Source organism: Mauremys reevesii, linkage group 22 (genome assembly GCF_016161935.1).
Source record: "Mauremys reevesii isolate NIE-2019 linkage group 22, ASM1616193v1, whole genome shotgun sequence".
Lineage (NCBI taxonomy): Eukaryota > Metazoa > Chordata > Testudines > Geoemydidae > Mauremys > Mauremys reevesii.
In genome coordinates, this window is record NC_052644.1 from 15,728,282 (window position 1) to 15,755,066 (window position 26,785).

At 48.2% G+C, this 26,785-nt stretch overlaps 1 long non-coding RNA gene across 1 annotated transcript; it reads left to right on the forward strand.

Annotated features, from left to right (window-relative positions):
• LOC120388146 lies at positions 1-26,503 on the forward strand. The gene is made up of 6 exons (XR_005590508.1): positions 1-17; positions 1,517-1,543; positions 2,302-2,328; positions 10,706-10,732; positions 11,451-11,486; positions 26,484-26,503. It is a non-coding gene; the product is annotated as an uncharacterized LOC120388146 (long non-coding RNA).
• Positions 26,504-26,785: the final 282 nt, after the last annotated feature.

Consider the following 26,785-nt stretch of genomic DNA (forward strand, 5'->3'; position numbering starts at 1 on the left):
GAAGGCCTTTGAAGCAGGTACTTCACTAACCCCCTACTTAACATGTGTCTGTGCTTTTGCACTGTAAGAATAAAGAAAAATCCCCTGTACAATGTATGGACTTGAGTCTCCTTCATGATCATCTCTCCCTGCCCTTGGAAATAACAAATGCGGCAGAATTTGTGGTATCCCTGGACTTCCTCCTCCAGCCCCAGCTCTGTTGGCATCCCTCAGTCCCCCACCCACCCACCCACAGCTTCCCTGCTATCCCAGCCCTCAGCTTCTCAGTCCTGTCTTATTTCCCCCCATCCTAGTCCAGGTCTGGGCCTCAAATGAACAGAGCCTCCGAACCCTTCTATGCTCTCTGTGGGTTTTGTGAGGTTCACTCTGATGGGACCCACCACCCAGCCTGTTCCACTGGGAGCTGAGACTGTATGTGAGCCCACATATTTAGTAGTGGAGAGTAAATCCAGTACCACAAAGCCCCACCGAGCCCTTCCCCAGCTAAGCTCCTGCCAGCACTAACCCTAGAGTTACACACTTTTGCAAATCAGCACCACAAATGGATTGCACAGCCTAGAAATTGGAGGTTTGAGGCTGGGTGACAGGCTGCCACATCGCAGGCCTCTCTCTATATGACATGTGTTCTGGTGTGATACTCCCTCTCCTCATTCCTGGCTGTGCCGTCTGCTGGAGGTGCTGGCCCCAGTGTCAATTTGTGGGCTCTGTTTCAGGGCTGATCTTGGACCTTGTCTGTTGTTCATTAACAACAGTTTTGGCTGACACGTCCTGTCAGTTCTAACACTCTTGGCTCATCAGGTAGAGCTACACTGTAGCTGGGAGCGAGCTTCTCAGCCCAGGTAGCTGACTCATGCTCACTCTGCTTGAGTGTCGTGACCAGGACATGGGTGGTGATGCCTAGTGGTTGGAACAGGAGCCAGATGTGAGGAAGCAGCAGGGTCAAGTTGCCAGGAGATCGAAGGCAGGGGTAGGAGCAGGTAATACTAGTCAGGGAAAAGCCTATTTTCATGGACAACATCCTGGTCCTGTAATTGGTTTAAATAAAAAGTTGAGGTTGTAGTTCTGGTAACTGTCAGCAGGTCAGTGAGTAGGAACTTTTTTGATGAGAATAGACCTGTCGTCAGGCTTCAAGACATCTGGCATCAGTCCCTTGTCAAATGAAGCCCTCTGGTCAATGCTGGATCAGGCATTTTGAGATAATTCTTATGCAATGCTCATAATACTGCAGGGGTGTGTTTTCAGGGGAAGAGGTGATGCGAGAGCACTGGCTCGGTGAGAAGGGGCAGCATGAAAGTGGGTCTTCAGAGGCATTGGGTAGCACATGGCGGGGAGCTCAGGGAAAGGGGGAGGACAAGTGTGGGCCTTCAGGGGGAGGGGTGGCACAGTGGTTGGGTCCATGGCAAGGCTGCAGGTGGGCCCCCACTTTTAGGGAGCTTCCGTAGTTCCAGCCCCATGACCCTCTGCTCAGAACAACCCAGACTGAACCCATGATGGTGTCCTTTTCTTCTCTCTCCAGAGTGCAGCAAGCTATGTGAGAAGCTTGGTAAGTTCATCCAACTCCCCGGCAGAGCCCCTGGGCAGAGCTGAGCAGACACAGAAACACCAACACTGCAGGGCAGGGCTGAGTGAAGTTTGGGCAAAAATACAAATCACATTACAGTAACCCCAGTCCCAAGGCAGCACTGAGAACTCTCTACAGCAGACACGTGGTTACCTGGTCTCATCTCTGGATAGACAGACAGGTGTCACCTGGCCTTTGACAATCCAATGCCAATCACATTGTTCTGATGGAGCAGGAGGGGCCAGCTGCTTTCTGTTGCTGACTGCAGCAGTGCAGGCTCTTCTGGGCCACTTCCCAGAATGTGGAGTTGAGCAAGAGACCAGACTCAGACTCATGTTTCCATACTTTGTTGCTAAGGCCAGATCCCAGCTGTGAGCTCCAGTAATCAGCACGTCCATCCCCTAGTTGTACCTGAAGTGTGTAGCTTTGTTGCTACTAACGGCTGTTAGTAACACAGAAAAGAAATTCCTCTGAGACCGAAGGGTTGAGAATGTCAGAGCTGTATCGGGATCCAGACCCATGTCTTCCATCAAGGTTAGATGCTTTGCAAATCCCAGGGCTCCTGTGTGTTTGTTCGTATCACTAATTGCCAGCCCCACACCTATCAAAGCTGAGGGCTCCTGTGCTGGGGCCGGGAGTGAGGCTGTAGGGTGTCTGTAACTGACCTCAGTCATTATGGGGCACACAGCATCACACAGCACCTGTCTCTGTCTCTAACTCTTTTCTCCTCCCTATTTCAGAAGCTGAGAGGAAGGCCTTTGAAGCAGGTACTTCACTAACCCCCTACTTAACATGTGTCTTTGCTTTCACACTATCACAAGAAAGAAAGATCTCCTGTGCAATGTATGGACTTGAGTCTCGTCCATAATCATCCCTCCTTGCCCTTGAAAGTAACAAATGCTGTAGAATTTGTGGTTTCCCTGGGCTTCTTCCCTCAACCGCAGCTCTGTTGGCATCCCTCAGTCCCCCACCCACCCTGGCTTCCCACTATCCCAGCCCTCAGCTTCTCAGTCCTGTCCTGTTTCCCCCCATCCTAGTCTAGTTCTGGGCCTCGAATGAACAGAGCCTCCAAAACCTTCTATGCTTTATGTGGGCTCTGTGAGGTTCACTCTGATGGGACCCACCACCCAGCCTGTTCCACAGGGAGCTGAGACAGTATGTGACCCCACATCTTTAGTGGTGGAGAATAAATCCAATACCACACAGCCCCACCAAGCCCTTTGTCAACTAAGCTCCTACCAGCCACTAACCCTAGAGTTACACACTTTTACAAATCAGCACCACAGAGGGATTGCAGAGCCTAAAAATTGGAGGTTTGAGGCTGGGTGACAGGCTGCGCAGTGCCTCTCTCTATGTGACACATGTTATGGTGTGATGCTCCCTCCCCTCATTCCTGGCAGTGCTGTCTGCTGGAGGTTCTGCCCCCAATGTCAATTTGTGGGCTCTGTTTCAGGGCTGATCTGGGACCTTGTCTGTTGTTCATTAACAACAGTTCTTATTCGAGTGAGTGCTCATGTTTATTCCACAGTAGGTGTGCATGCTCACCACGTGCACCAGTGCCAGACGTTTTTCCCTTAGCAGTACCACCAGTGAAGGCAGTCGGAACTTCTGCTACAACTTTGCTGTACTATCTTCCTTAGTAGCACAATCTTCGACCGTTAAAAGTTTTCCTGAAGCGATCTACACTCCGAGTGTCTTCGTTGTCTGGGCGAGACTCATATAAGCGAGCGCTGCAAAATTTGTAAGTCCTTTAAACCCCAGACTAAATGTGAACGTGAGATTTGACTCCGCGCTCTGCTTATGGAGTCGGCTCTGGCTCCGGCACCGGCGCGCCGACCCGACCCGGCACCCGGTACCGCGTCCTCAGTACGAAGCAAGGCCCCATCCACCAATCGGCACCGCTCCTCTGCTAAGAAGCAATGTAAGACCCAGCGGCGCCGGGACAAGGACAGGGGTGAGGCCATACCCAAATTGGGCAGCCCACGATCCCCCTCGGAAACCAGACCTCCGACTCATGTGGAGCGGAGTAGTCCGGTCCCGTCGGCATGTACCTCCCCGACAATGCGCGTTCCTTCAATGCCAGAGGCAGCCCAAGCAGCTCGCGACATTCTCGTCATGCGTGCCGCCTGAGTTCGGGTCCCGGTCCCGAGGGAAGCCGCCGCCGGGCACCCACGAGATTGGAGATATAGGTCTTTGCACGTCCCGTAGCACATGTCATGTTTCTACTCTATTGTCAGAGTTGCCTGGAAGAGAGTCGCTAGAGTCCTCAGCTCACCGGAGATGCAGGCGCCAGGACAGAAAGCACTGATTCTCCTTGTCCAGCCGCAGTGATAGCAGGCCATGGCTCCATTGGCACCACCAATCATACCAGGGCGCGCAACATGTTTCTCATGCATCCTGACAGTCACTGTCACCGACACGTCATAGCTGCGATTGTTGACAGAACTCCAAAGAGAGCACCTCTGACGTATATGTATCATCGTTGTTGTGGTCTAAATCACGGGGTCAGACCTGGCATGCTTGGCATCGATTGAGTAGATCCTACAGCACCGTGCGATCCTCGGTCACTTCAGCCTTGGCTCCCAGCCGCCCTTCCCCTATCCGCACCGTCCCTCAGGAATGCATAACCCTGGTTGGGTCTCAGCCGGCACAGTTGCAAGGTGCACTGGGGCAAGGACAGTGGTGCCAGTGGGCACCGTGGTCCCAGGTACCTGCACCACCGGGGCCCCATTCCATGGCTGGGGCATCCCAAGCTCCCTCGGTGTCCCCGCCTTAGCACCGAGACCAGTCCTTGGGTGCCAAACCACTGGCACCGCAACAGGACCTGGATGTGGAGTGCGAATTACCAGCACCACCTGACGCCCTAGGGACGGTACTCGTCGTCCCGTCGGTACCGGACGACTCCATAGCAGCACTGCCTCTTCCATCTCAGGAGGACTTCAAAGCTCACCAATAGCTTCTTCGGCGCGTGGCCACCAACCTCCAGCTCCAGGCAGAGGAAATGGAGGAACTGGCAGACAATTTGTTTAATGTTCTGTCATCCTCAGCACCGGGCCACATAGCTCTACCGCTTCACCAAGGGGTAGCCAATATTTCCTTCACTTATGGCAAACCCCAGCCTCACTGCTGTCCATATCTAAGAAGGCAGCGAGGAAGTATTTTGTCCCAACAAGGGGCCATGAGTACCTCTACACTCACCCTGCCCCGAACTCACTGGTGGTGGAATCGGTTAACCACCGAGAAAGACACGGCCAGCCCATGCCAACCCGCAAAGATAACGATGCGAGGATATATATATATATATATAATAGGAGATATACCCATCTCCTAGAACTGGACAGGACCGTGAAAGGTCATTGAGTCCAGCTCTCTGCCTCCACTAGCAGGACCAAGTAGTGATTTTTCCCCAGATCCCTAAGTGGACCCCTCAAGTATTGAAATCACAACCCTGGGTCTAGCAGGCCAATGCTCAAACCACTGAGCTATCCCTCCCCTCCCAAGGAGGAGACTGGACACCTTTGAAAAAATGGTTTATTCCTCAACGAGTTTCCAGCTCAGGATAGCAAACCATCAAGTGCTCCTCAGTAGATATGATTTTAACTTGTGGGGGTCTCTGCCTAAAATTCAAGCTCTTCCTCCCAGAGAAGGACAGAAAAGAATTCAAGGCTCTAGTCGATGAGAGGGCGATAGCGGCTAAGGCAGTGCTGCAAGCGGCCTTGGATGCGGCCGACACAGCAGCACATTCCATGGCCTTGGCTGTCTCCATGAGTCAGGCATCGTGGCTCTCGCTGTCGGGGCTGTCCGTGGAATCCCAGTCCCTGATACAGGACCTGCCATTTGATGGCAAGGCATTGTTCGCAGAACAAACAGATACTCGTCTGCACGGGATGAAAGACTCCTGCACTACCCTGCAGACTCCCGGCCTCTGTCCCACCAGCCAAGGACAAACCCAGGCCGCAGCCTTCGGCTTCCCACATAAGGGGCAGATACGAGCCTCCGCCAAAAAGGCCTAGGGACCAGAGGTGCAGGTCACAGCACCAGTCCCGTTCGGCCCCTTGCCCCGGTCCCTCCAAGGGCAAGAGGCAGGGGAAAAGGAGTTTTTGACTCTTTGTGAGGCACCACTTGGCCTGTTGCCAGGGAAACCCAGTGCATTGGTCCCAGATAACGTCGGACCGGTGGGTCCTCAGTACCATCTCTGAGGGGTACAGGCTCTAGTTCCATGCACCCCCACCACATCATCCTCCACCCCGGGGTGTCCCTGGGGACCCGGAAAACGCCCTCCTCCTAAGTCAGGAGGTGACGTGCCTCCTCACCCTAGGCGCGGTGGAGAGGGACCTCGGGAGTTCCAGGGCAAAGGTTTTTACTCCCAGTATTTCCTGGTCCCAAAGGCGAAAGGCGGGCTCAGGCCCATCCCCAACCTCCAGAATCTCAACCAGTTTATGGTTCGATGCAAATTCCGTATGGTGTTCCTGGCCTCTATTATCCCGTCCCTGGACCCTGGGGATTGGTTCATGTCCCTGGACCTCCAGGATGCGTTCTTCCATATCCAAATTTTCAAGGGTCACAGGCGCTTCCTCCACTTACTGGTGGGAACAGACCATTACCAGTTTACGGTCCTCCCCTTTGGTCTTTCCATAGCCCCTAGGGTTTTTACCAAATGCATGGTGGTTGTGGCAGCCCACCTCAGGAGGAACAGGCTGCAGATCTTTCCCTACCTAGACGACTGGCTTCTCAAGGGCAAGTCTCGGTCCCAGGTGCAGGTGCAGATGGAATTCCTGCTACATACATGCTCAACTCTAGGCCTAACGATCTGGAGGATGGTGTGGACTGCACCCGTAGCAAGTTTGCAGATGACACTAAACTGGGAGGAGTGGTTGATACGCTGGAGGGTAGGGATAGGATACAGAGGGACCTAGACAAATTAGAGGATTGGGCCAAAAGAAATATGATGAGGTTCAACAAGGACAAGTGCAGAGTCCTGCACTTAGGATGGAAGAATCCCATGCACTGCTACAGACTAGGGACCAAATGGCTGGGCAGCAGTTCTGCAGAAAAGGACCTAGGGGTTACAGTGGACGAAAAGCTGAATATGAGTCAACAGTGTGCCCTTGTTGCCAAGAAGGCTAATGGCATTTTGGGTTGTATAAGTAGGGGCATTTCCAGCAGATCAAGGGATGTTATCATTCCCCTCTACTCAGCACTGGTGAGGCCTCATTTGGAGTACTGTGTCCAGTTTTGGGCCCCACACTACAAGAAGGATGTGGATAAATTGGAGAGAGTCCAGTGGAGGGCAACAAAAATGATTAGGGGACTGGAGCACATGACTTATGAGGAGAGGCTGAGGGAACTGGGATTGTTTAGTCTGCAGAAGAGAAGAATGAGGGGGGATTTGATAGCTGCTTTCAACTACCTGAAAGGGGTTCCAAAGAGGATGGATCTAGACTGTTCTCAGTGGTAGAAGATGACAGAACAAGGAGTAATGGTCTCAAGTTGCAGAGGGGGAGGTTTAGGCTGGATATTAGGAACAACTTTTTCACTAGTAGGGTGGTGAAGAACTGGAATGGGTTACCTAGGGAGGTAGTGGAATCTCCTTCCTTAGAGGTTTTTAAGGTCAGGCTTGACAAAGCCCTGGCTGGGATGATTTAGTTGGGTTTGGTCCTGCTTTGAGCAGGGGGTTGGACTAGATGACCTCCTGAGGTCCCTTCCAACCCTGAGATTCTATGATTCTATGATTCTAGTGGTGAACAAGGAAAAGTCTACTTTAGTCCTGGTTCAGCGCATAAACTTTATAGGGGTACCATTAGACTCCCTGGTGGCCATGGCCTCCCTCCCCCAAGACAGATTCGAGACGCTCAAAGGTCTCATCACATCAGTCATTGCCTTTCCGATGACGACGGCATGGGTGTGCCTTCAAATTTTAGGCCATATGGCAGTGTGCCCCTCTGTGGTGTTGCATGCCAGGCTCAGAATGAAGCCCCTCCAACTGCGGCTGGCCTCCCACTATTCCCAGGCCAGGGATGCACTGGACAAGGTCGTCGTGTCGCCACCGAATGTAGTGCCGACCTACAATGGTGGTCCCTTCCGAGCAACACGCTTCAGGGAATCCCCTTCCGGGGACCCCCTCCCTTGCTAGATCTCGTATCGGATGAATCCGACCTGGGATGGGGAGCCCACGTGGGCAGCTTCAAGATGCAGGGCACATGGTCGCCCTCGGAAATGCACTTGCATATAAATGTCAGGGAGCTTAGGGTGGTTCGTCTGGTGTGTGTAGCCTTCAGCCAGCACCTAGCGGGGAAGGTGGTCAGGGTCCTCACGGACAATACAACTGCGAGGTATTATATCAACAAACAAGATGGCACATGTTCCGTGACCTTGTGCCATGAAGCCCAGCTCCTGTGGGAGTTCTGTACAGCCCACAACATCCATCTCAGGGCTTTTCACCTGCCCAGCAGGTGCAATACGCTTGCAGATCTCCTAAGTAGGACCTTCTCCTAACAACACGAATGGTCTCTGAACAGGGAGGTGGCCAGGCAGCTTTTCCTACAGTGGGGCATTCCCCGGGTAGATCTATTCACCACCTCCCAGAATCGCCTATGCCCACATTTCTGCTCCAGGGCAGGAGAGGGCGAAGGGACGATATCAGACGCGTTCCTAATCCCATGGTCGGGCCACCTGTTCTACCTGACTTTTCCCCTGATAGGCAGGGTCCTTCAGAAGGTGAAAGCAGACGGGGCTCAGATTATCCTCATAGCCCTGGATTGGGCCTGTCAGCATTGGTACGGGACCCTCCTGCAGCTTTTAGTGCCCCCCCCCGCTACAGGCTGCCGCTCTGACTGGACCTCCTCTCCCAGGAAGGAGGATGTCTCCTCCACTCCAACCTGGCCTCACTCCATCTGACAGCATGGCTGAATGAGGAAGAGGGGCGGTGTTCAGAGGATGTTAGGCAAGTCCTGCTCGAGAGCAGGAAGCCTTCCACACATCGAACCTACCTGGCCAAATGGTATCAGTTTGCCATGTGGGTGAGGGAGAGATGTTCTTCCCCCTCCTCCACATCTATTCAGCTTATCCTCGATTACCTCCTGTCCCTTAGGACCCAAGGGCTGGCTCCCTCCTCTGTCAGGGTGCAGCTGGCAGCCATATCGGCCTTCCACCCCCCAGTGCAAGGTCACTCAGTGTTATCACATCACATGACTGCCCGGTTTCTCAAGGGGCTGGATCGGGCATTCCCTTACGATAGACCCCCGGTCCCGCTTTGGGACCTGAACCTGGTGCTCTCCCGCCTTACAGGCCCACCATTTGAGCCTTTGGCCACTTGTTCTTGGTCCCACTTATCATATAAAGTGGTGTTCCTTGTAGCTATCACCTCAGACCGCTGGGTCTCGGAGCTTAGGGCCCTGACCTCTGAATCCCCCTGTCCGGTTTTCCATAGGGATAAGGTCCAGCTCTGCCCATACCCAGCTATTCTGCTGAAGGTAGTCTCGGCTTTTCACATGGATCAGTACATCTTCCTCCCACTCCTCTGCCCTAAGCCCAATGCCTCTAATGAGGAACGACGCCTGCACATGCTAAATGTGCGTAGAGCGCTGGCCTTTTACTTAGACCGAACCAAGCCATTCCATAAATCCCCACAGCATTTCATTGCTTGGGCCAAGTGCATGAAGGGGTGACTGGTATTGACCCAGTGAATCTCCTGCTGGATCACCTCATGCATATGCTCTTGTTACGACCTGGCAGGGGTTCCCCCGTCTCCTATAGTGAAGGCTCACTCAACGAGAGCTCAGGCTTCCTCCTCTGCCTATGTGACTCATGTCCCTGTCCAGGACATCTGCAGGGCTACTACATGGTCCTCTGTACATACCTTCTCATTGCACTATGCAATCATCTCCCAAATGCAGGATGATGCCGGGTTTGGTAGGGCAGTGCTCCGCCCCGTTAACCCTTAAACTCCTACCCACCTCCATCAGGTATAGCTTGGAGTCGCCTATAGTGGAATACAAATGAGCAATCACTCGAAGAAGAAAGGATAGTTACCTGTTTCTGTAAGTGATGTTCTTCGAGATTTGTTGCTCAGGTGTATTCCACATCCTGCCCTCCTTCCCCTCTGTCAGAGTTGTCTAGCAAGAAGAAACTGAGGGTGGGGGGAGCACGCAGCTCCCCTTATAGTGCGATATAGAGGCGCCACTCCAGGGGTTGCAGTGGGGCTCCCCCACTACAGGTACTGCTAAGGGAAAAACTTCTGGCACCGGTGCACGTGGCGAGCATGCACACCTACTATGGAATACACCTAAGCAACACATCTCGAAGAATGCCAGTTACGGAAACAGGTAACTTTTTGTCTGACATGTCCTGTCAGTTATGACACTCTTGGCTCATCAGGTAGATCTACACTGTAGGTGGGAGCGAGCTTCTCAGCCCAGGTAGCCGACTCATTCTCGCTCTGCTCGAGTGTCATGACCAGGATGTGGGCGGTGATGCCTAGTGGTTGGAACAGGAGTCAGGTGTGAGGAAGCAGCAGAGTCAGGTTGCCAGGAGATCGGAGTCAGAGGGTAGGAGCAGATAACACAAAAGAAGCAGAACTGGGCAAGGAAAAGCCTATTTGCATGGACAACATCCTGGTCCTGTGGTTGGTTTAAATAGAAAGTTGAGGTTGTAGTTCTGGTAACTGTCAGCAGGTCAGTGGGGGGTGGGTTGGAAGTTACGGGGTGAGAAGAGCCCTGTGAGTCAGGCTTCAAGACATCTGGCATCAGTCCCTTGCTAGGTGAAACGTCTGGTCAATGCTGGATCAGGCATTTTGGGATAATTCTTATGGAATGCTCATACTAGTGCAAGGGTGTGTTTTCGGGGGAAAAGGTGACACGGGAGTGGGGTCTCAGAGGAACGGGTGGTGTGAGAGCACTGGCTGGGTGAAAAGGGGCAGCGTGAGGGTGGGTCTTCAGGGGGGTTGGGTAGCACACAGGGGGCCTCAGGGAAAGGGGCAGGACAAGTGTGGGGCTTCAGGGGGAGGAGTGGCTCAGTGGGTTGGGTCCACGGTACGGCTGTAGGTGGCCCTCCACTTTTAGGGAGCTTCCATCACTCCAGCCCTGTGACACTAGTGAAAACAACCCCTGCTGAACCCATCATGGTATCCTTTTCTTCTCTCCCCAGAGTGCAGCAAGCTGCGTGAAAGGATTGGTAAGTTCATCCACCTCCACCACAGAGCCCCTGGGCAGTAGCTCCCAGCAACACATGGTTCTGAGCAGACAAAGACACTGCAGGGCAGGGCTGAGTGAAGTTTGGGCAAAAATACAAATCACATTACAGTCACACCAGTCCCAAGGCAGCACTGAGAGCTCTCTACAGCAGACACAGGGTTACCTGCTCTCATGTCTGGATAGACAGACAGGTGTCACCTGGCCTTTGACAATCCAATGCCAATCACATTTTTTTTAATGCAGCAGAAGGGGACTAGTACCTTTGTACAGAATACTGAAGCAGTGCAGGTTCTTCTGGGCCACTTCCCAGAACGCGGCTCATGTTTCCATGCTTTGTTGCCAAAACCAGATGTCATATGTGAGCTCCAATCATCTGCACATCCATTCCCTACTTACACCTGGAGTGTGTAACTTTTTAGTAACACAGAAAAGGAATTCCCCTGAGACAGAAGGGTTGAGAATGTTAGAGCTGAATCGGGATCTAGACCCACATCTTCCATCAAGGTTAGATGCTTTGCAAATTCCAGGGGTTCTGCATGTTGGTGGGTGTCATGAACCAGAATCCCCGCTGCTATCAATCATGCAGGCTCCTGAACTGGAGCTAAAAGTGAGGCTGTTGCATGTCTAAAACTAACCCCAGTCATTATGGGGAACACTGCATCACACAGCTCCTGTCTCTTTTCTCTTTGCCATTTCAGAGTTTCAGGAAAAGGAGATCAAGAAGTTGAAATCAGGTACTAGTCTAATCCCTAGTAAACGTGTGTCTGTGCCTTCAGACTATAACATGGTAGGAAAATGAGCACACACAATGTATGTATTTCAGTCACCTTCATGGTCACCTCGCCCTCCCCTGGAAATATTCAAACACTGCAGTCTTTGCATCTCACGTTTTAATATCATCCTTAATGACAGAGTGAAGTTAGTGCATACAGATTAGTGCTACTTGATGAGGGGCTGGACAAATTTCATCCATGCAATTTGATGGATTGATCTCAATACTATTATGCAAAATCCCTGCTATTCCACTGGTGGGCTTCCCACGTACACACGGGTCTTCCAGGGACCCTCAATCCTACCTGCAGCCCTTTGCTATCCCAGCCCTGGGCTCTCCAGCCCCACAGCTCTGCCAGTGACCCTCAGTCCCGACCTGCAGCTAGTGGTAGAATTAGGCATCTGCAAGCCATACAATTGCAGGGAACCCTGAGGTACCAAGGAGCCCCCTGAAAGCCAGACCTCACCCGCCAGGTATCAGCAGCTCCATCTTGCTCAATGCTGCCCAGGACTCTGAATGGTGTCCTCTGCACTGCCTGACCTCGCACATACCAGACATGCCAGGTCACTGGTAGGGACCCCAGAACTGATCTGTGAAGGGGATTCCCCATGGTGCAAATACCACCACTGCTTGCAGCCCCCTGTTATCCCAGACTGGGGTTCCTTCCCCAGCCCCAGCTCTGTTGGCATCCCTCAGTCCCCACCCACAGCTTCCCTGCTATCCCAGTCCTCAGCTCCTTAGTCCTGTCCTATTTTCCCCCATCCTAGTCTAGGCCTGGGCCTCAAATGAACAGAGCCTCCAAACCCTGCTACGCTCTAAATGGGCTTTGTGAGGTGCACTCTGATGGGACCCACCACCTACCTTGTTCCACTAGGAGTGGAGGCAGAACCTGACCCCACATCTCTAAGGGTGGAGAGTAACTCCAGGGTCACACAGCGCCATGGAGCTGTTCCCCAGCTAAACTCCTGCCAACCATTGACCCTACAGTTACATACTTTTGCAAATCAGGACCACCAAGGGATTGCCCAGCACAGAAATAGGATATCTGAGGCCGGGTGACAGGCTGCAGCAGTGCAGGCCTGTCATAAACATACAGCTAAGGGTAGCATAAAATCCCTCCCTACCTGTAAAGAGTTAAGAAGCTCAGATAACCTGGTTGGCACCTGACCAAAAGGACCAATAAGGGGAGAAGATACTTTCAAATCTGTGGGGGAAGGTTTTTGTTTTGGTGTTCCCTTGTTCTCTCGGAGTCAACAAGGAACCAGGGCAGGGAAAATACATCTCCCTAAGCCATATCTGAACTAAGCATCTAATAGTGCTGAAATAGTAAGTAATAGTAAGGAAATGTGTTCAGTTATCTTTTGTCATAGCTTGTGAATATTCCCTGTGCTAATTGGAAGGTTTATCCCTGTTTTTGTAACTTTAAAGTTTTGCCTGGAGGGGAAATCTTCTGTGTTTTGAAACTTTTTGTTACCCTGTAAAGTTATGTTCCATCCTGATTTTACAGAGGTGATTCTTTTATCTTTTTTTAAATAAATTCTTCTTTTAAGAACCTGATTGATTTTTCAATTTTCTCAAGATCCAAGGCTTTGGGTCTGTGTTCACCTGTACCAATAGATGAGGATATTCTTCTCAAGCCTTCCCCATCCCGATTTTTCACATTTGCTGTCTGGTCACCAAAACTTTGGATAACTAATTAAACAGTCTCTGGGCCAGAGAGAGAGAGAAAATAAGACTTATTCTGTAACCTGGTGGTTAGGAAAATTGGAGACCAAGGGGCTAGTCCCCTTGTGCCATACAAAGAGGCTACAATAAGAAATGAACATTGTGGCAGGAAAAATTAACCCTGAACTCCTCAATATATTTTGCCATTGTTTCTTTTTTTTACTATTTTCTGTCTCTCCAAAACATTCAGCAAATGAACAGCAATCCATTTTCATTTCGGGTCTGCAAGAAATTCCCTCTCAAATCTGTGTCCCAAAACAGGCCTCAGATACGTTTCATATTCCCCTTGGTGGAATGGCCTAGGTTGACTTGGCCTTGCCTCAGCTCAGGAAGCTGGACTAGATGACCTCTTGAGGTTCCTTTCAACCCTAAATTTATATGATTCAATGATAAAACGTGGCATTAGCATGGCCTGCTATGTGACAGAATCCAACTTTCAGGAGCATTAAGGCCTCTAGGGACCTGGGGAAATTCCAGTTTATGCATCTGTTGTTTTTTTTTTGGCTACAGAGAAGGAGTACGAGACTGAACACCAAATATGATGTATAAATGAGGCGATGTGAGGCTCAGCTTTGCATTTCCCCAGTTCTTGTGTTCCCACATGCTGAGTCAGTCCAGTGCTCCTTTCCTGAGGATTACTCTAGTTACAATAGCTACCATTGGTTCAACAGGACATGGCAGAGGGCTCCACAATATACATGGCAGAGGGTCAGACAGATAGTCCCTATGCAAAAGAATAAATGGACACAAATCTGACATCAGGAATTATAACATTCAAAAACTAGTAGGAGAACACTTCAGTCTCCCTGGACACTCAATAACAGACTTAAAAGTGGCAATTCTTCAACAACAAAAAACTTAAAAAGCAGACTCCAACAAGAAGCTGCAGAACTGGAATTAATTTGCAAACTGGACACCATAAAATTAGGCCTGAATAAAGACTGGGAGTGGATGGGTCACTACAAAAAATAATTTCCCACCTGCTGATACTCGCACCTTCTCGGCAACTGTTTGAAATGAGCCACCTTGATTACATTGAACTCATTAGCACTACAAAAGTGAATTTTCCTCCCTTCTTGCCAACTGTTGAGAATAGCCCACTTCCACCTTAATTGAATTGGCTCATTAGCACTGACCACCCACACTTGGTAAAGACAACTCCCATCTTTTCATATGCTGTGTATTTATACATCTCCACTGTATTTTCTACTCCATGCATCTGATGAAGTGGGTTTTAGCCCAAGAAAGCTTGTGCCCAAATGAATTTGTTAGTCTCTAAGGTGCCACAAGGACTCCTTGTTTTTGCTGATACAGACTATCACGGCTACCTCTCTGAAACTTATATTCAACAGTGACCCTTCCTTGAGCTGTTTCAAGTATTTGGGAGAATGCCACAGAAAAGATCACTGCAAGATTTGTTGTGAGTTTAAACCATGTACTCAGAAAGACCGGGCCATGAGACTGAAAGTCCTCCTGATGGAGGCAGCATTGATACCCACCTCGGAGTTGAGATATGACTCAACATTGAGCACATGAACTTCAGTGCGCAGTGCACCTCCCACTTCCAGAAGCTCACGGCACTGCTCCTTGTCACCAGTGCCCAAGAAGTAACATCAAGGGCACCGTGAGAAGAGCCGCTCTCCTGCACCAAAGGGAGATAGAAGAGTAGACAGGGACAAGGCAAGACCTGTGGACAGGGACAGGCGAGACCTACACTGGGCCACTTTCCCTCTCTGACATTGTGGCAGCCACCGGCACAGTCATATGCGCCGGCACCACAAACCCTGTGAAGGGAGGTGCGACCCCCTTACTGCCAGTGTGCTGACCAGTTTGTGGTACCCACCACCCCAGAAGCTTATGCAGCGGCTAGAAACATACTAACTCTGCCAGTACTGGGTTCTCTGGGGGCACAAGAAGCAGCACTGCAGGCACCGCCTGCCACCTCTGAGATGTCGACCAGCTTCAGGCCGGTAGTGAGGCTGCTCTCCAGGGAATCCCCTAATCATCTGAGGCATCGCCATGACATCATTCCCCGGTCTGGGAGGGTCGGTGCTGCCTTGATCCTCTCGCTCCTTCTCCTCCTTTTTGGGATCTGGCTCCTCACCGCCACAGCCAAGACCACATGCACCTCCCATCAGTGTCGTCTGATGCTCTGCAAGCCATGATGCCCCAGAATGCTTGGTCCATGGGCCCAAGGGGGCCAGTTCTGGACCAGTGGCCTTTTTGGAATCTGTGGGGGTTTCCCTGGGTCAAGACAGCTGCAGCGGCACAGCAGCCAGCAAACAGAGCTGTAAACAGGGGAGTTTCACTGGGAGTTCTGTTGGAGGAGCAGGTTTTTGTATTTTGTGTAGTTTGTATGTGTGGAGGCTGGTAGGGGCAGGGTGCTGGGAGAGAAGCTGAGCCCTGCTTAGGGGGCGGGGCTTATCTGCCTAGGGGTCCTATAAAGGTAGCCAGCCAGTCAGGCAGCGGCACAGCAACCAGCAAACAGAGCTGTAAACAGGGGAGTTTCACTGGGAGTTTACAGGGGGAGTTCTCGGGGGAGACTTAGACCTAGGCAGAAAAACTGACAGGCTAGTGAAGGGAGGGGGTGGCTGGGGTTTTGTTTTGGTTTTTGTTTCTCTGACTAACAGGTTTTCAGTGGGAAGGCTATGACCGATACAGAGGCAGCAGTGAAAGACACAATGGTGATGACCGGATGTGGAAGCTACGGCATGTACATGATCCTGGAGGGGGTACCTGAAAAGAGTTTTGTCTGTATGAAGTGCCGCCTGATAGAGCTGATGGAAGAAAAGATCCAAGGACTGGAGTTGCAGGTGGAAACTCTGGTCGAGTTTAGAAGGGGGTTCGAGCAGATGATGGAGCAAAGAAATGAGGTGTCTGAAGGGACAATCTCAGACTTGCAGATGGAAGCAGGACCAAAGAATTCTGAGGGGACACTGCTGAGTGAGGAAAGTGGATGGTGGAAGCATGTAACTAAGAGAACCAGGCAGAGGAAAAGACAGGCCAGTGAAGGAGAAATAGAGCTCAAGGACAGGTTTGCAGAGTTGGAAAATGAAGAAGGGACACAGCAGGTGGTCACTGAAGGTGAGGGGCAAGGAAAAAGAGAAGAGCAGCTAGCCCCACAGGAAGAGGGGAAGAGTCAATGGAGACAACACCATTGTGTTGTCACCAATTCTCTAGCTTGCTTCTTGCTTGCTTATATATTCACCTGCCCCTGGAAATTTCCACTGCTTGCATCCGAAGAAGTGGGTATTCACCCACGAAAGCTCATGCTGCAAAATGTCTGTTAGTCTATAAGGTGCCACAGGATTATTTGCTGCTTCTACAGAACCAGACTAACACGGCTACCCCTCTGATACTTAACACCAAATATGAGCCCCAGGAGAATACAGGATGGGTTGCGGAGGATTGCAAGGGCGAACAGGAATCGAGAGGACTTGCAGCCATTGGGAGCAGGGGACAGACCAGAGAATCATACTGACATCAGGAAAAGGCAGGTCTACGTGATTGGGGACTCCTTACTGAGAAGAATAGACAGGCCTGTAACTAGAGCTGATCTGGAGAACAGAAGGCTGTGCTGTCTGCCGGGTGCTAAGATACGGGATGTGGACCTGAGGCTGAAAAGAATCTTAATGGGAGCAGGAAAGAATCCGTTGATTATCCTTCATGTGGGAACGAATGATACGGCTAGGTTCTCGCTGGAACGTATCAAGGGAGACTATACCAGGCTGGGGAAGACGCTTAAGGAAATCGAGGCTCAGGTGATCTTCAGTGGGATTCTGCCTGTTCCTAGAGAAGGGCAACAAAGGTGTGACAAGATCATGGCGATCAACAGATGGCTCAGGCAGTGGTGCTATAAGGAGGGCTTTGGGATGTACGGCCACTGGGAAGCATTCATGGACAGAAGACTGTTCTCTCGGGATGGACTTCACCTGAGTAAGGAGGGAAATAGACTTCTAGGATGGAGGCTTGCCCAACTGATTAAGAGAGCTTTAAACTAGAAATTTGGGGGAGATGGTTGGGAGATGTCCAGGTAATCTCCACACCGGAATTTAACACTGAGAGGGAAGAAAACAAAGTAAGAGAGGATACAGCCATGAGCATAAGAATGGACATAAGGAGGAAGGGTAGTGTAGATACCAGTCTAATAGGTGATACTGGTGGTAGAATGTCTGTGCCTAACCAGATAAAGAATGTCAGTGAAGCCAAATGGCAAAAAATTAAGCTGTCTGTACACTAATGCGAGAAGCCTAGGAAACAAAATGGAGGAACTAGAGCTACTGGTGCAGGAAGTGAAACCGGATATTATAGGGATAAGAGAAACATGGTGGAATAGTAGTCATGACTGGAGTACAGGTATTGAAGGCTATGTGCTGTTTAGGAAAGATAGAAATAAAGGCAAAGGTGGTGGAGTAGCTTTGTATATCAATGATGAGGTTAACAGTAAAGAAATAAGAAGGGATGGAATGGACAAGATAGAGTCTGTCTGGGCAAAAATCACATTGGGAAAGAAAGCTACTAGAGCCTCCCTTGAGATAGTGCTTGGGGTGTGCTACAGACCGCCGGGATCTGATTTGGAGATGGATAGAGACCTCTTTAATTTTTTTAATGAAGTAAACACTAATGGGAATTGTGTGATCATGGGAGACTTTAACTTCCCAGATATAGACTGGAGGACAAGTGCTAGTAGTAGTAATAGGGCTCAGATTTTTCTGGATGTGATAGCTGATGGATTTCTTCATCAAGTAGTTGAAGAGCCAACAAGGGGGGATGCCATTTTAGATTTGGTTTTGGTGAGTAGTGAGGACCTCATAGAAGAAATGGTTGTAGGGGACAACCTTGGTTCAAGTGATCATGAGTTAATTCAGTTCAAACTAGATGGAAGGATAAACAAAAATACATCTGGGACTAGGGTTTTTGATTTCAAAAGAGCTAACTTTAAAGAATTAAGGAAATTAGTTAGGCAAGTGGATTGGACTGAAGAACTTGTGGATCTAAAGGCAGAGGAGGCCTGGAATTACTTCAAGTCAAAGTTGCAGAAACTATCAGAAGCCTGCATCCCAAGAAAGGGGAAAAAAATCATAGGCAGGAGTTGTAGACCAAGCTGGATGAGCAAGCATCTCAGAGAGGTGATTAAGAAAAAGCAGAAAGCCTACAAGGAGTGGAAGATGGGCGGGATTAGCAAGGAAAGCTACCTTATTGAGGTCAGAACATGTAGGGATGAAGTGAGAAAGGCCATGTAGAGTTGGACCTTGCAAAGGGAATTAAAACCAATAGTAAAAGGTTCTATAGCCATATAAATAAGAAGAAAACAAAGAAAGAAGAAGTGGGACTGCTAAACACTGAGGATGGAGTGGAGGTTAAAGATAATCTAGGCATGGCCCAATATCTAAATAAATACTTTGCCTCGGTTTTTAATAAGGCTAATGAGGAGCTTAGGGATAATGGAAGGATGACAATTGGGAATGAGGATATGAAGGTAGATATTACCACATCCGAGGTAGAAGCCAAACTCAAACAGCTTAATGGGACTAAATTGGAGGACCCAGATAATCTTCATCCAAGAATATTAAAGGAACTGGCACGTGAAATTGCAAGCCCATTAGCAAGAAATTTTAATGAATCGGTAAACTCAGGGGTTGTACCGTACAACTGGAGAATTGCTAACATAGTTCCTATTTTTAAGAAAGGAAAAAAAGTGATCTGAGTAACTATAGGCCTGTTAGTTTGACATCTGTAGTATGTAAGGTCTTGGAAAAAATGTTGAAGGAGAGGGTAGTTAAGGACATTGAGGTCAATGGTAATTGGGACAAAATACAACATGGTTTCATAAAAGGTAGATCGTGCCAAACAAACTTGATCTCCTTCTTTGAGAAAGTAACAGATTTTTTAGACAAAGGAAATGCAGTGGGTCTAATTTACCTCGATTTCAGTAAGGCATTTGACACGGTTCCACATGGAGAATTATTAGTTAAATTGGAAAAGTTGGGGATCAATATGAAAATTGAAAGGTGGATAAGGAACTGGTTAAAGGGGAGACTACAACGGGTCATACTGAAAGGTGAACTGTCAGGCTAGGCTAGAAGGAGGTTACTAGTGGAGTTCCTCAGGGATCAGTTTTGGGACCAATTTTATTTAACCTTTTTATTACTGACCTAGGCACAAAAAGCAGGAATGTGCTAATAAAGTTTGCGGATGACACAAAGCTGGGAGGTATTGCTAACACAGAGAAGGACCGGGATATCATACAGGAAGATCTGGATGACCTTGTAAACTGGAGTAATAGTAATAGAATGAAATTTAATAGTGAAAAGTGCAAGGTCATGCATTTAGGGATTAATAACAAGAATTTTAGTTATAAATTGGGGACGCATCAGTTGGAAGTTACAGAGGAGGAGAAGGACCTTGGAGTATTGGTTGATCACAGGATGACTGAGCCGCCAATGTGATATGGTTGTTAAAAAAGCTAATGCGGCTTTAGGATGCATCAGGCGAGGTATTTCCAGCAAAGATAAGGAGGTGTTAGTACCGTTATATAAGGCACTGGTGAGACCTCATCTGGAATACTGTGTGCAGTTCTGGTCTCCCATGTTTAAGAAGGATGAATTCAAACTGGAACAGGTTCAGAGACGGGCTACTAGGATGATCCGAGGAATGGAAAACCTGTCTTATGAAAGGAGACTCAAAGAGCTTGGCATGTTTAGCCTAACCAAAAGAAGGTTGACGGGGGATTAGCTCTTTATAAATATATCAGAGGGATTAATATTAGGGAGGGAGAGGAATTATTTAAGATTAGTACCAATGTGGACACAAGAACAAATGGATATAAACTGGACACTAGGAAGTTTAGACTTGAAATTAGACGAAGGTTTCTAACCATCAGAGGAGTGAAGTTCTGAAACAGCCTTCCAAGGGGAGTAGTGGGGGAAAAGGACATATCTGGCTTTAAGATTAAGATTGATAAATTTATGTAGGGGATGGTATGATTGGATAGCCTAATTTTGGCAATTAATTTGGCAATTGATCTTTGATTATCAGCAGGTAAGTATGCCCAGTTGTCTGGGATGGGATGTTAGACGGATTGGGATCTGAGTTACTACAGAGAATTATTTCCTGGGTGCTGGCTGGTGAGTCTTGCCCACATGCTCAGGGTTTAACTGATCGCCATATTTGGGGTCGGGAAGGAATTTTCCTCCAGGGCAGATTGGCAGAGGACCTGGAGGTTTTTCACCTTCCTCTGAAGCATGGGGCATGGGTCACTTGCTGGAGGATTCTCTGCAGCTTGAGGTCTTCAAACTGCAATTTGGGGACTTCAATAACTCAGACATAGGCTAGGTGTTTGTTATAAAAGTGGATGGGTGAGATTCTGTGGCCTGCATTGTGCAGGAGGTCAGACTAGATGATCATAATGGTCCCTTCTGACCTTAAAGTCTATGAGTCTATAAGGTACCAGCTCTAGGTGTTCCTACTCATTATTCTGTGAGAGTAGGGTACCGCCAGTACTGCAATGTGAGACACTGGAGTCAGACACCAGTACCGTAGTTGGGTGTGTGCTCAGTGCCAGGCCTGGGGGCATCCTGGTACCAAAACTGTTACTGAAGCCAGTACAGATGAGTGCCAGCAGGGAGGACACAGTGGAGCTCTGGAGGTGTCTGCCTCCTCCTCATCTTCACCGGATGATGAGTTAATGGTGAAAGGGACATCCCTGCCACAGGATGACCTGAGGGCCCATCAGGATTTATTAAAGTGGGTGGCATCCAATCTGAGCCTGCAGGCTGAAGTTGTCAAGAGCCTTCTGAAAGCTTCTTGGCCATTTTATTGGTGGCGGCTCCTGTAAAGGTCACTCTCCCCTTGCATGAGGCCATTATGGGACCTATTAAGATTCTCTGGCAGAACCCAGCCTCCCTCCCTCCTACTGCCAAGAAGACAGAGTGGAAGTACTCTGGGCCAGCCAAGGGATGTGAGCTTTTATTTTCTCAGCCTCCTCCTGGATCATGTGTTGTGGTGGCTGCTAACACGAAGGACTGTCAGGGCCAGACAGGGTCTGCTACAAAGGCGAAGAAGCCCCAGAAGCTGGACCTACTGGGCAGGAAAGCCAACTCAACTGGGGGGCTTCAACTTTGCATAGCTAACCGGCTGGCACTGCTGGGTTGCTATGACATTGACATGAGGAAAGCAATGAACAAGTGCAAGGACAGACTTCCCCATGACACCCAGTAGGAGTTCTCAACCGTCATGGAGGAGGGCAAGACAGTGGCCAGGGCCTCTCTTCAGGCTGCCCTGGATGCCAGGGATTCCACAGCTAGATCTATGGCCACAGCAGTCACCAAGCGATGGAGCTCATAGTTGCAGGCATCAGAGTTCCTGGAGGAAGTACAACAAACCTTCCAGGACCTGCTGTTTGAGGGATGCTTGTTCTTTTCAGAGCAAACTGATGCCAGACTGCATGGTCTAAAAGACTCCAGGGTAAGACTAAAGTCCCTGGGCCTGCATTCTCCAGCACAATCCAGGAGACCATATAGGCCATGGCATTTTGGGCATTTCTATGTCCAGCTGGCAGTGGAGAAGGACGAACAAGGGGTTTGGGCATAGGCCACCTCCGCCATCTTCCTCCTCCATAGGACCCTCAGTCATCCCCATGACACTCTGTCTCCTTGAATCACTTATTTTGAGAAGTTGATTGAGGACAATCTACCAATTACTATCCAGGATCCAGTCACCCATATCTTTTCAAACCACCTTTCTTATTTTCTCAGCGTGTAGGGATAGGGATAGGGATAGCTCAGTGGTTTGAGCATTACCCTGCTAAACCCAGGGTTGTGAGCTCAATCCTTGAGGGAGCCATTTAGGGAACTGGGATAACAATCTGTCTGGGGATTGGTTCCTCCTTTGAGCAGGAGATTGGACTAGATGACCTCCTTAGGTCCCTTCCAAACCTGATATTCTATGACTTCTGACCACTGGGTTTTGAACACATTAGAATTTGGTTACATCTTTCAATTTGTTTCTATCCCAATTTCCCACCCACCTTCCCCATCCCTCTTCAAGGACTCATCTCACGAGCTCCTGCTAGAGCAGGAAGTGCTATCTCTTCTCCGTATGGGAGCTGTAGAAGAGGTTCTGCTGCTGTTAAGGGGGAAAGGGATCTATTGCCAGTACTTTCTGATACTCAAGGCCAAGGGAGGTCTCAGGCCCATTCTAAACCTGTGTCGGCTCAATCACTATCTCAGGAGCCTGAAGTTCTCCTTGTCTTCCATCACTGGATTCAGGGGATTGGTATGCCACCCTCGAATTAAAATACACATACTTCCACATCTCAGTTTTCCACTGCCACAGAAGGTTTCTGAGGTTTGTGGTGAACCAGAGTCATTATCAATCCACTGCCCTGCCATACGGTCTTTCGGCCTACCCATGAGTCTTCACAAGTGCATGACAGTGGTGGCAGCATTTCTGAGGTAAACAGGTGTGCACATGTTCCTGTATCTCGACGACTAGCTCATCAAAGGCTAGTCTCGAGCACTAGTGGAGTCTGACATCAAACTCATACAGTTGACCTTCCAAGCATTGAGTCTTCTCATCAATGTGCAGAAGTTGACCTTGACACCTCTCCAGAAAATAGAATTTATCTGGGTGGTGCTCAACTCCCAGTTGGCAAGAGCCTTCTTCCCGAAGGAATGTTTTTTGGCAATCTAGATGCTAGTACGCTTCCTACATTCACAGTCGATTGTGACGGTCTGGCCTTGCTTGAGCCTTCTCGATCACATGGCTTCATGTACTTATGTAGTGCCACATGCAAGGCTGACACTCAGACCTCTCCAAGCCTGGCTGGCATGGTGTACTGCCCTTCCAGACACCACTTGAATAGGAAAATCATTGTGCCACCTCACATACTCCACTCCTTGATGTGGTTGGATCATTGGATGGCTTGCAAAGGGGTTCCCTTCAAAAAGACCCAACCATCCTCTCACTTGGTCTCCAATATCTAAGCTCTGGGTTGGGGAGCCCATGTGGGGCACCTCAGGACTCAAGATCTGTGGTTCAGGGAGGAGCTTTCTTTCCATAGCAACATCATCTTGCTCAGGGCAGTCCAGTGGCTTGCCAGGCATTCTTGCCCCACATTATGAACACAAAAGTCTGAGTTCTCACAGATAATATGTCAGCCATGTAGTACATCAACAAGCAGGGCGGGGCCAAGAGGCAGTTTGTCTATGGGAATTCTGTATCTGTAATTGATCTGGGAGTGATTTCTTGGATGAAATTCTGCCCTATTGAAGTCAATAGCAAATCTCCCATTTATTTCAGTGGGGCAGGATTTCATCTATTAGTGTCAATGTTGTAACCTATCCGTTCAACTAAATAATTGTTTACTGGTTCCTTTTCCAAAAACTAGTATTGAAATTCTTGACATTGTTGTAAATTAGTTCACAGGAAGAGTGTTAATTAGCAGAAATTTTTTCTCAGAATCTTTAATGTTAAATCAATTTATGGTGATCCAGATTCAAAATCTGATTGTTACTGTTGTCTTGATGAATGCATCAAGATCATTCTAGTGGCAGAGCTGTGGGCTGGGATTCAATGATAGGGCTAACTGAGGTATTAATCCAGAACATTGTGCTTACGTACCTTCCTGAATCAGGAAGAATCTTGGGTCTGAAAATGACTTTCTGTGATGGTAACTGAAAATTTACAGTTGAACTGAACAGGCACCAAATAAATCTGTTTGCTGGAATATTCACAGAAAGTGTGCACACGAGATAAAAATGCAGTCACAATAAACTCATGTACAATCTCAATTTTTTGGTAATTATCCTAATGCATCATTATTCCATTTGTCTGCAATGGACTGTTGGTTGACCATGCCTATCAGCATTTACTGAGACAGTCCAAAGGTGAGGAGTTTGATACTGACTGGCTTCCCCCAGATAACTGCACGCAAGCCAATAGTTTGCTTCTATATTGGCAGAAATAACTTGCCATTTGACAATTGAATTTGGTCCTGGAACTATTGAAGGAGCAGGCGTCTGAACCAGTGGTTTCTGGATCAAAGTGTTTCCTTTAATTACAATGGTTTTTCTTGTGGCAATCAGTTCTAGCAGAAGGCTCAATAAATGGAAAGCATTATCAGTTAAAAAAATAAAGCAAACCTCTACTCTTTTTCCCCACCAATGTAGATGTCTCCTCCTCTTGAGATGCTGCATTTAGTTGCTTGGCCTTGCAGCCTGCTGTATTCCTTTGATTCTTTCATACTCTCTCCAGCTCCTTATTCTTTGGATTTGGACTGCGTGTTCATTCCCAGTACTCGTCTATACTCATGGATTCACTGTATCAAAATAGGCAACTCTCTTCTTACTTGCCACTTTGATTACAGAGAACAAGGAAGACATAAGTCTAGAGTTCAACCACTCTTCGTATTTAATTTAATAATTGTTGGGATTGAAAGTACTGGAAATTGTCTATGGGGCTTATGACAGACACTGAGGTTATTTGGGGAGAACTATTTGGTGTCACAACTTAGTTTTCACTAGGAAGCTGCCTCTCTGAGTGTGGAGAGTGTCACAACTTAGTTTTCACTAGGAAGCTGCCTCTCTGAGTGTGGAGAGTGGACAACCAAATTGTTAGTTCCAGCTAAAGAATTCATGGTTGTAAGAGGATAGATTGACAGGCAAGAACATGTTGTTCACAGTTTGCAGTATTTACCCAGCTCCAGTGAAGTGACAAGAAAACTATCTGATCTCAGCTGGGTATTCTGGCAAGCGCTCCTGCAGCAGGGACAAAATCATTTTACTCACTATAAATATCTGAGAGTTAGCAACACTGATTGTCATCCACATGGGTGATGGCAGGGGGAGTCCAGAAACCAGAAGACAGCAGGACAAAATTTTTTGTTGTTTTTTAATCCTGGGAGGGTTTGGGGGGTGGGGGGTGGGGGTGAATTATTTGTCATTTTTTAAGCTTTTGGGTTGGCAATGCCATCTTACTTTCATATGCCAATGTTACTATGTGTAGTAATAGGGTAGTGTCCCTTTAAATTATCTGTGAGTCTGCTGGTGGGTCTCGTCATGTTGTATAATTTTGAAGCAACCACAAACCACTGAGAGCAGCATTATGTAGGCATCTAGACATTGTCTGCATGTTTATTTTTTATAAACAGAGTTATTTGGGACTCAGCTGTGCCAAGAGCCATAGACAATAAATGTCAATGAGGCTGGACTCCTAATCCAGGAACACAGTGAAACAGAGTGACCGGAGAAGTCTAGTGAAAGTAGAAGTAAAAGGAAACTGGAACTACTGGACATGAAACTGCTCAGTGGGGGGAAAACGATTAAAAATGCCTGACTGTTTTGGAAAATGCAATTGTTTGCAGGCTCATTAAAGGACCAGTCCCCTTTATTGAAGGCTGGAAGTGTATATAATGGTTAATGGTTCAGATGATGAGAAAAAAGGTGGTGGTTGTACAGATTTTCATGTGGGCTTAAATTTATAACCTGCTGCCCACCCTAAGAGCTCATATTAAACCCACAGACCAAACAACTGCTGCATGGAGATGTGTGAATCATGGTCAACCCAACTGTCAGTGCCAGCTAAAGAATTCATTGTTGTAAGAGGGTAGATTGACAGGCAAGAACATGTTGTTCACAGTTTGCAGTATTTACCCAGCTCCAGTGAAGTGAGAAGAAAACTATTGCTGACTCTGACACACACTTTTTTATGTCACCACAGTCAAGTCTCTTCTGATGCCTGTGCCTCAGTTTACACCACTGTAAAATGAGGATACAATTTCTTACCCACCTTCATAAAACACTGTGACACATACTGCTGGAAGAGCCCTATTCACTGACCAAAGCTTTGTCAATGCAGAGAGTGTCTCAAACCATTCCATTCTATACCATTGTCATGTGCAAATAATACTTAAATATATGAAAAGCAGGAAATAGAGATAAGGAACAGAAACATCATCGGCATCATATATGGATTTTAGAGCACTTGGAAAAATCACCTTTTTTAAAAAGTGAGCCTATCTCAACCCTTAACTATTTTGGAACCAGTGTGCCTCCATAATAGGAGTGTATGATGATAATGTTTTAATGTTATTTAGTAAAAATCCCCAAAGTATCATTCTTCTGTAGCTTATCATTTAGGACCATTTCTAGTTGACAAAATCAGGTTAGATTTTATAATGGCATAGTTCGGATAAAGCAATGTGCTGACACTTCAATGTGTTTCTTTTTTTCAGTATCTCTCATGATGGAAAGGAGTAAGTCTGCACGGATTTTACAGCAGTTCAACTCAGAGACAATCAACAGGACATACACATGTTTATTGGCTTTTTTATTTATTTATTTATTTTTAAATATTTATATGATCCTGTCCACATAAAGATCTGTAGTAGCTTAGGTCTGATCCCATGAACAGAATCACATATGCCTTTATCCAACATAGTCCCATTGAATACAGCTCAACATTGGGTTTTAAAATCAATAACTGTGAATTTTGCTTAGAGGACTAAGAGTCAGTTTTTAAAGGCATTTAGATTCC